The sequence below is a fragment of the Neolamprologus multifasciatus genome, chromosome 8 (assembly GCF_963576455.1).
Source record: "Neolamprologus multifasciatus chromosome 8, fNeoMul1.2, whole genome shotgun sequence".
In the NCBI taxonomy this organism is placed as follows: domain Eukaryota; kingdom Metazoa; phylum Chordata; class Actinopteri; order Cichliformes; family Cichlidae; genus Neolamprologus; species Neolamprologus multifasciatus.
The window spans coordinates 2,067,953-2,078,497 of NC_140446.1; the positions used below are offsets into that span (position 1 = coordinate 2,067,953).

Consider the following 10,545-nt stretch of genomic DNA (forward strand, 5'->3'; position numbering starts at 1 on the left):
GCAGAAGTTATTTGGAGAGGAGAGTGATGCTGTTGGTTGAAAAGAGGTAAAAAAACTTCAGTGGTGTGGAAACATTATGGGTTCGAGTCAGACGTGGATCAAGTAGACACAGTGTGTAAACTTTGCTACAGTGTCGTAGCTGCACCACAGAGCAACACTGCAAACTTCACTAAACATAGATGTTTACATTTTTCATTTGTTTCTTATATTGCAAACATTTGCACTGTTATCAGTATTTGCACACTATTTTATATTATTTTTTAAAGTCATTATTCAACACATTGTTATTGTTAAATAAATCGAGATCTCAGTGAAAATAATCGTGATTATCATTTTTGCCATAATCGAGCAGCCCTACTCCTAACACACCGTCGCTGCCTGGGATCCAGACAGCGACAGCTTGACACATAAACTGATGTTTGCAAAGGAAACTTGGAGACTGAACAGAAACAGCAGAGGTGCAGGTGTGGCTGACTTTGACGAATCCTTCGATAAAGAGACGACTAAACCAGACGACTATGCAGCTTCAATAAACAATATTAGATATTTTATTTTATTCATTTACGAACTGAACTCAGATAATGTTTTTCACAGGTTGTCACTCATTAACCTTTAGATTTATTCATTTACACTGGGTGGTATTTTCGATGAGATATTTGTGTTGTATTCAGTTCTCACCATTTACACCTATTAATAGAAAATATTAGTATAAAAATAATATTGCATTTAGATTTTCATAGTTGTGTCTTGCATGGATGAAACATTGGAACATTTTTTCTTTAGTTTCCCTGAATAATATTTAATGCCTAATGAGTAACAAACATTTTCTATTTTTAATGCTCTACTATCTGTCAGAAGAATATTATGAGCTTAATAAAAAAAAATCATCAAATAAAAAGTCTTTTTGTGCCAGTTGATCATCAATATTCATTTCCTGCTGTCTGTCAATCAGCATCTTAGCAGCCCAGGTGTGACTCTCTCTTTCAAGCGTTGCTCTCTCTGAGGTAAATTCTCCAAATTGATGCAGCTTCTCGGATTGATAGTCATGAAACAACAAGCGTGGCCTCCTGCCCGTCTGCCGGCCAGCTTCCTCATTTGCATTTCAATCTCTTCATGTGCGATCGCCACGCTGGCCCGACTCGCTCCCTCTCCTCTCCGTGTACACGCCTCCTTCTCTCTGCTCGTTTGTCTGCTCATGACGAGGATCAGGCTTTGATATTAGAGGAGACTGGAGACCTTTAGCCTTGGCTGAAAGATGTAAGGAGGGAGCGGTAGACGGACAGCTGAGCAGATGAAATATCAGAGAGGAAGGACGACAAAGAGAAGAAACGAGATGCTTGGCTGAATGACACTTAATGCTAATCATCACTGACACAGTGCTATGCTAATACTGCAGCACACTGTAAACTGTGCCACGTTCAGTTTATGGATGCAGATTGCTAAGCTAGCTAGCTAGATCAAGCTAGCTAGCCTTAGCTGATAACTTCAGCCTCTCATCCAGATGAGGTCACTTCCTGTTACAAAGCAGGCAGATTGCCAACAACAATGCAATCCATTTGATTCAGTCTCTGCTGATCAGTGCAAGCCGTTTGTTGAGCGCAACTCAAATGGTTGCTGACTGCTCGTATTCTGGTCGTTTATTAAAACAAGGTTTTATTTTGGGTCTTATTTTGCGGTAAACCGCCATCCTCACTATTTGTGGAGGAAATGGTATCAAAGGTACTTTGAATAAAAGCAACTGACCACGAGTGGTTCCAGCCCAGGCCCCGTCCTCAATGCAACCATTTCAAAGGCAACAAGAACAAAAGTTCATTGGTCAGTCAGTGTGCTCACGCCACAGGGTCCAGTTACCTCGAGTGTTACTATACAATCAGGATTTGAAATGCAGAAACTAAGATCGTGGCGTTGCAAAATAAACTGTTTACGGCAATATTTTTTCATCGTTTTGATGATCACTGTAGAAGTTCTCTCTCTCTTATATTTAATATAACCGCACTACGGACGGTGAATGTTTTTATGCGTTGTCGTTAGCAACAACGACAGTAAACCATCGCGTGAATCACGTGAAATAGTCTGCAGAGTGTTTACGGACGAGAAGATAAAAAGAGCCTCAGGTGCTAGAAAATAAACCTTAGAACAGGCATTTCCCCCACAGCACGCCGCGTAATAAATACTCAAATGTTCAGCTTCATGCATCGGTCAAAACACTCGATGATCAGCTGAAAACACTTCACACAAGTCGAGCTGCACGAGAGTCGGAGAATTTACAGAAAATGTAAAATTGTGGGGACGATAAATGTCTTATATCGGGATATGAGATTTTGATCATATCGCACAGCCCTACACACACACACACACACACACACTATAACAGAGATGGATGAGAAAGTAGTAAAGGAGACAGATGTTTGATGGGAAATGCTGGCTGGTGGAGAGAGAATGAAGAGGAGGAAAAGATTGTGAAAACTAAAACAATGAACACACACACACACACACACACACACACACACACTGCTGTGGTTGCATGTTTTTGAAGATCCACCATCAGCAGTCTGTCAGCATCTGCCTGTAAACTGTAACTGAGCTGACACCAGATCAGCTCTCAGGGTCTGATGAACTGGATGAGACACACACAGCTGTGTGTGTGTGTGTGTGTGTGTGTGTGTGTGTGTGTGTGTGTGTGTGAGAGAGAGAGAGAGAGACAGAGACAGATAAAGAGAGCCTCTTTCTTTCTTCATATCACTGTAAAGACCCACAGCAGGGAGCGCACGTGATACCTGAGGGCAGCAAAGAGACAAAGTAACAAACTGTAGATGTTCTCATCTACAGTTTGTTACTTTGTCTCTCCCACGTGTTCCACGCTGCTGTGAACCTTTGGTTACTCTGAGCTTTAGTTTTGTATTTTCAGTCATCTCACAGATAAAAGTTACAGATTAACCAATGAAAATGTTACACCGATGATATTTGGCAGCCATAGACTGTATATAGAAGACAGACTGAAACGTTAGCCCCACGGGTGTCTGAGCTCTGCTCCTGCAACGCAAACACAAACTCAGGCAACACAAGCCGTACTTGTACTTTCTATCAGATAATGTGTTTAAAAACAAGGTTCAGGGTCCAGACCAGTAACTCCAGTTAGCCGAGCACATGCTAACAGCTACAACTGCTGTTTCTGTGCACAATAAAGCTAAACAAGTTTTAACATGTTTATTTTGTTGGATATTTTAACATGGAGGTCTTTGGGACTCCCTCTGAGACAGCCTCGAGTGGACAATAGAGGAACTGCAGTTTTTGCGGCTTAATGACAGCATGATGCTGCCCGCCAGGTGGAGGTGACAAGGTGAGTGTGCAGCAGTAAATCTAATCCACTAACTCCTCCACCCTCACTTTCATTTATTCAGCCCCTCTCCGCCTCCACGGTGTTCTCCTTATTCATGCCACACAGGCCTGATTTCATAACAAACACAAGGAACACAATCAATCACTTACAGGAGGCTCCCCCCCCCCCACACACACACACACGCTTCACTGTACTCTTACATACAACCTCCAGGCGACATTTTAATCAGAGTCTAATCCACATCAAAGATAAAATTCTGCTTAATCCTTTCACTGCCACCGAGCGTGTGCAAGGTGTGTGTGTGTGTCAGATGTACGATCCCCTGACCATCTGCAGGGGACTTTGATAACCTGATGACAGCAGCTGATGATAACAGCATCACTCTGGCAGGATACTTAGCCTCTGCCCCTGTTTATGCATGTGCTCACAGCAGGACAGAATATTAGAAACACCTCAGCAGTATCGAATATTTGTGGTCGAATAAATCTGCTCTACTGGTGACGGCATCGACACAACCAGTGTACTCTCACATCAAACTCTGGTTTAGACACATTCTGACGAATATGTCCGATGATCTTTTAAAGCTGGAGTCAGCCTCGCCGTCTTTGTACTGCAGGCGCTGTAAACCAACCTCACCATCACCGATCCTCTTGGAAAACGTGAGTGCAGCTCTCTGCGACACCCACAGCCATCACTAACACTCCCACTCCCACTGAGTCCCACAGCACTGCTCCTGCTACAACTCCAAGTTTGCTTTAAAGTCTTGTTCACCCTGCAAACGAACTGCCCTGCTGAATAATTAATTCAACTGTCATCCATCACGAGCCTTTGACGGAGAACTTCATCCACCCCCTCCCCAAACGCCCACCCCCCCTTGTGTGTTTTGCTGAGCTGCTAAATATAAAACGTGTTTGAACGCTACGCGCTTTCATGTCGGCAGGAGCTGAGACGAGCTGACCGCGAGGCATCGTGACGTCCTCCTTTTTCATCCTCGGATCAAAACCGCAACACGTTTACTTCTCGCCACGTACGCTCCTTTGTGCTTTCAACATCTTTAAAAAAAGTCACAGAAGAAACTCAAAACGACCTACTTTTGCTCCACTCTCCCTGCTTTTTTTTTGCCTCTTTCTTGAAATAGCTTAAAATACTGTCTGCATCTTGATCCGGATGACAGGAAGGAAGTTAAAGCAGGTTATTTTTGTCTCTGGTGGAGATCTGTCAGATACCTCTTGGCCTCCGCGCTTACATAACCGCCGCCTTTTTTATGCTCCCGTTCAAATAAAGCAGGAAAAAAAAGGAAATAAAATGACAAAACCAATTCCAGGTCGTTTGAATGTATAAGCCGAACTGCTTTCCTGCAGCTGCCAGCGTGAGCGGTGGGGATGTAAAGGCCAGCGCCACACCTCTGCTTCATTATTTATCTGGCCTTTTATCCCTTTGCTGGGTTATTTATGAGCTTCAAACAGGTGACCCAGGCAGCTAGTAAGAGGAGAGAGAAAGGAGGGAGGCTCAGAGAGATGCTGGGCGGGAGGTCAGGAGCGGGGGCGACCTGGGGAGGAAGTGGAGAAGGTTTAAAGTGAGAAGGGAAGAAAATGTCAGCAGATGAGGAGCAGAGGGAGCTGAAACATGACAGAGGTGGCAGCAGAAGCTGCAGTTCCTCCAATCAGCAGCTGAGGCCCTGCAGACTGATCAAAGGGACAAAGTAGGTGTTGAAGAGCACATGTACAGCCTGGTGCAGGGTACAGCTTTGGCCTGTGTGGACAGCCTCAGAGTTAGCGGTGTAGGCTAGCATCAGCTGGTGTCTGCTTGACCTCATTCCTGACCTCGAGTCATTGGGCCGGATGTCTTCAGTGTGTGTCCTCTGCAACATTTTGATTAGATTAGTAACCAACACTGACACACATTGTAACCATGTGTAACAGTTTCCTAATCTGCGTAGCATCCAGTTTGCTAACCTAGCCTGTGAGCATTAGCTGAGAACTTGGACCTTCATGTTTTCATCCACACAGAGTAACATTAAAGTTTAACTTTGAATCTTCAAAACCAATGGTGAGCGTCACCATGGCAACGTCTGGATTTCATGCCTTGTGTGGCGACATATTTACCTTCACACAGGGGCAATCGTGGCTCAAGAGTTGGGAGTTCGCCATGTAATCGGAAGATTGCCGGTTCTCTGTCAGTGCGCCCCAGGGTGGCTGTGGCTACAATGTAGCTGCCATCACCAGTGTGTGGATGGGTGGATGACTGGATATGTAAAGCGCTTTGGGGTCCTTAGGGACTAGAAAAGCTATATAAATACAGGCCATTTACACAGCATCCAGTGAAAAGCCTGAGTTTTTTTAATTGTACCATTTCTGAACTTGAGTAAAATAATGTGATTAAAGGAGTGAAATTACAGGACATGATGGACAGCATCAAACCTCTGATGTTTTTTGAACGTTTGCAGCTGGTTTCAGTCAGTAAATGTGTAGATATGATTTATTAAACAGCATTGCACAGGTCCAGAGATCATATCCAGTCATCGGTACATTAACGCTGTTATTACTGTTTGTTTCCTACATGTGTGCACAGCTAAACATGTGTGGGAGTTATTAGCTGGACACACTGGAAATATGCATGATACATAAATGTAAGAATGTAACTTGCTGTTAAAATAATGATAATCCACAAAGTAATTTGAAGTTATTACTGATAAATCTATTTTCATTTCTATGTTCTTGTTGAATGAAAAAGCCTCAGGCAGAGAAAAACTCAACGTGATCATTGAAAGTCTCTCTTTAAACATTCACTGCTTCTCACTCATCTTTGGTCCAGTACTTGTACCTGACCTGTTGAGTAACTTAACACTGAATCATTCAACAAAAACAATCCAGTGAAAGAAACTAAGAGTTGAATCATCTTCTTCAGCTTTTCCAACTCCTGTCAAGCAGCCCGGGCTGAGGCACCAGCTCTGATGGAGTGATGACATCGACCCAAACACGCAGTCGTCGCAGTGAAAACACACGTGGATAGAAACACGGTGAAACGCTATCGGTCACGGATCGGCCCAGACCTCAACGCTCCGGTGCAACATCGTGATGGAGAACAAACAAAAGGCGGAAACATCCAAAGCAGAGCTCTGAATGTCTTTAGAGGAGCCTGGAGAAGTGTGCAGGTGAACAAAACACAAGGAAAGTGAACTCAGGCTGTGCTGAAGAGTAAAGCAGGTCACACCAAAACCCTGTTTTTGCCTCGTTTGACTAATGAGACGAAAACATTTGCCTAACAAATCAGATCAGAAATAGCAGGTGAGCCTCAGTGATGCAGAGCGCTCTTACATTTACAGAGGACGGCGTTGGTGACCTCGTAACTCTCCCACACAGCTGTGTTTGTTGTCATGTGTTTCCTGTTGCAGCTGTGACTTCTTCCTCTGTGGTTGTAGTTGTGTAACTGTTGCCGAAGACATATATGGAAATTAAGAAAAGAACAGTCCATCGTATAAATGCTGCTCCAACTACCACCAGGTAGGTGGACAGGTTCATGTACCTGGGTTGCACTTTTAGCAGTGACGGGGACGTGGAGCATGGCGTTAAGTGCAGAATTGGGAAAGCATGGGCAGCCTTTCAACGATTACGACCTATATGGATGACCACCGCACTGCCTTTATCAACCAAGTTGCGGCTCCTGAAGACCATCGTCATACCGACGGCACTGTATGCAGCGGAGACTTGGAAATCAACTGCAAACATCAACCGCCATCTTGACGTCTTCCAACAACGTTGTCTTCGACGGCTGCTTAAGATCACATATCGGGATCGCGTTACCAATGAAGAAGTATATCGCCGTGCGGGAGTAGAGCCGCTCCATGTCCAAGTCACCAAGCGTCGGTTCAGATTTGCCGGTCACATCCTTCGGCTACCGGACCCGAGACCTGCCCGTGTCGCGGTTCTGTGGAACCCGAAGAATGGAAAGAGACGGCGAGGAAAGACCTAAAATAACATGGAGGAGGACTTTCCTTGAAGATTTACGTTCAGTCGAACTGTCATGGGATGAAGCAACAACTGCCGCGATAGACCGAGTTCGATGGCGTTCTCTTGTCTAAGTCTAAGTAACTACCACAGCCCAGTGACTTACTAATTCACCTCAGACAGTTACATGGATAATTTCATTTGGCAGCTAAACGACCTTTTGGGTTATTTTCAGGCGATTAGAAAATTAATTGGATGAACTGGACTGGCTCCGCCCTCGCCCTCTTACACCTTATTTTCTGATCTCCGACTGCGTCTGTGTCTGGTGGCTCGTTCCCCCTCAGCACAGGTCGGTCTCCGTCTCTGACTGAAGCTCATTAGAGTCAGATGTTCACGTTAAACAAATCCAAAGCATTTTCTTCTCTTTACATGAACCATGGAGATCTATATCTTTCTGATTTCTTGCAGCGATTACTTTATCGTGCATAATCCGGATTATCGCTTGAACTCAACGTCTCGTTTATATTTTTACGTGCATATCGGTCCATCTCACAGTGTGGTTCCTGTTCCTATGAGAAAATCACCTCTCCTGGAAACCTTCACGCTGTATAAATAAGGTCAACTTTTACCAGTAATAGAAGTGATGGTCCAGAACTTATGCGTCATTATTCTGTGGTTTGCTTTAGGTCAGTGGTTGGATTAGCTTTGGGGAAAGATGACTGTGCAGGTCCAAATATTAAAGTTCAGGGTTTCATAAAAAGCTCTAGAAGAAAAAGGAGGAAGGCAGACGTTAAGGAAGTAAGGATGGAAGGGAAGGTGTCGAGGATGCAGAGAGATGATGAAAACTGTTTTTTTAAATGAAAGTAGACAATGAACCCAGAAAAAAAGGGGAGTCTTGAAATAGACAAACCACACAGTTTAACGAGTGACCTGATTTCATATCGTTTCCTCGTTTTGTAATTTGCTTTCTCAATTATGACACGATGAACTCTGGGAGTCAGCTACACCAGAACATAAAGCACGTTTTTCCCTTTCTCCTGCTCTAATGGATGGGAAATGTGTCTGGCAGGTTATTCATCCCTCAGTGTAATCAATGAGCGCCGGCAGCTGATGTATACACAGTGATACTTGAGCACTTTAACCCAGAAACTGATTACATTTGGAAGGTTTTTCCCCTGAGACAGAAAGATAAGAGGAAGAAGGGAGGAGGAGAACGTGTTTCTTCAAGTTGATTTCATATCCCTGATATAGTTGCTGCTAGTAATAAGACAGTGGGTGTGAAGGAATGGAGGAGTGAGCAAAGAACAAAACTGCAGCTGAGCTCTGTTCAAATATTTGAGCTTAACTTTGCGTCTGCCTGTCAGGTTTTAACCTGCAATCTTCTATTTAAAGCAAGTAAAACTGGCAGTAGATGTCATTTGTTTCTATTCAGCTCCACTGAATAAAATCAGCTCTATATGTTCAGTGCTGCGACAGCACCAACAGCCCAACCAAACAACATCTGATCAATCAGTTCAACAGACAGAAAGCTCCAAAATTAGACCAATGATTTGGTGAAAGTGGGGAGGAAGAACTCCCTTATAGCAGGATGAGACTTCCAGCAGAACTGAGGCGAGCAGGAGGACCACTGCTGCTGCTGCCGCTCGTTTATTTGTTCTGAGTACTTGCCAATTAAATTATTTGCAGCGGACCTCCTTGTACATCAAAGTTTGAATGAGCATGTGCAAAGCTTCGGCCATACGATCTAAATCTGTGGTATCAGATATTTGGACACTATTTAACCTAAAGAGCGACATAAACCACTAATGGGGGATTAATAATACCATGTTTAAAGCAGTTTCAATCAAATGTCTTCAATATTCAAAAACCGAACCTCGTTTTTTCCTTTGTCTTGAAACCTTGTGCACATATTTTAGGTCGACTCTTCCTGTTGCAACAGTTTGGATGAAGGCGGCGCTTTCAGTGTATCCATCCATCTGCATCCCAATCCACAGCTATGAGATTAGAGAAGTGACGAAAGAGTAAGGCTCTAAATTTATTCCTCAGGGTGAGGAGCTCGGATATCTGGGCAGGTCTCCTCTGTGTTGTGGGGGTGGTCGGCTGAAATCGGGCCTCCTGGGTGAATCCCTTTGGAGGTTTTTTGAGGAGACCCTGAGGGAGGCCCTGAAGCTGCTGGAGAGATGATATTATATGATGACATTTGGAATAAACTACCTGTCCTGCTTGCAAAGTAAGCAGTGGATCTCTAAAAGGTCTGCCAGTGGTCACAGAGTCATCAACAAGAGACTGAGCAGCCATGTTTTGGCCCGTAACATCTCGCCATTCTGTCCTTTACAATTACTCGTGTGAAGCGTTCGCTCCGTCCTTGAGGTTTTTCCGTTTTTCCTTAATTCTTTTTTCCTGAAGTTTATGTTTCTGCTCATCCTGCGAGCAGTAGGATTTAAATATGTAACAGTTGCTCAATAATACATGTTGCTGCAACTGCAAACAACTTAAGATCCCTCTTTGCAAGCTCTGCTCGCTGGTCGTTTTCCCTGGTGTTGGCAAACCGCTGACTCTTTCCCCTAACGTGCCCAAAAGCAGCTTTAAAGAGCTGTCATCCAAGACTGTAAACACACACACACACACACACACACACACACACACACACACAGTGTGTGTTTCAGGAGCTGCTAGAAACATGATAATGGCGGCAATTGTTGGCAATGTTTGTGTTGAACATAATCTAATATTTGGAGACGCACACATGTACGGCCCTCAGTGATGTTATTTGGTCGTATGCAAACAGTGAGGACGCAGACGGGGAGTGTAATAATGACAGGCGCTGTCAGAGTGTGTGTGTGTGTGTGTCACAGCTACCCTTATGATAGAGTAACCGCTGTTGTCCGCCTCCTGCAGTAAACATTTAAGGAACGTTATCCATCTTACTGCGACTGCTCATTGGCTGTTAGTGCGTTTTCATTTCTCGGTAGTTAAATGCTGACGTAGTCATAAAATGTGGGACGCCAGTTTGCAGGGATCACGCCCTCACTAGCCTGACGGAGCAGATACAGACACAGTGATACAGTGAAGAAATGTTTTACAGTATAACACCACCAAGGCTCTGTTCGCCCAAATCTACTGTCCAAAGTTGCTCTGAGCTTTCTCTGTGGAGACGTCGGTGATGACGGCGAAGCGTCAACACCAACAAGAACCTCAACAGCAGCACCTGAAACTGTTCCCTGTTTCTTTGTGTAAGTGGAAGAACGATGTCCAGGA

General features: G+C 44.2%; 1 protein-coding gene across 2 annotated transcripts in view; it reads right to left on the bottom strand.

The window, feature by feature from the left end:
- grid1b (glutamate receptor, ionotropic, delta 1b) overlaps nt 1-10,545 on the bottom strand; it is a 668,767-nt gene that overhangs the window by 504,307 nt on the left and 153,915 nt on the right. The window lies entirely within an intron of this gene.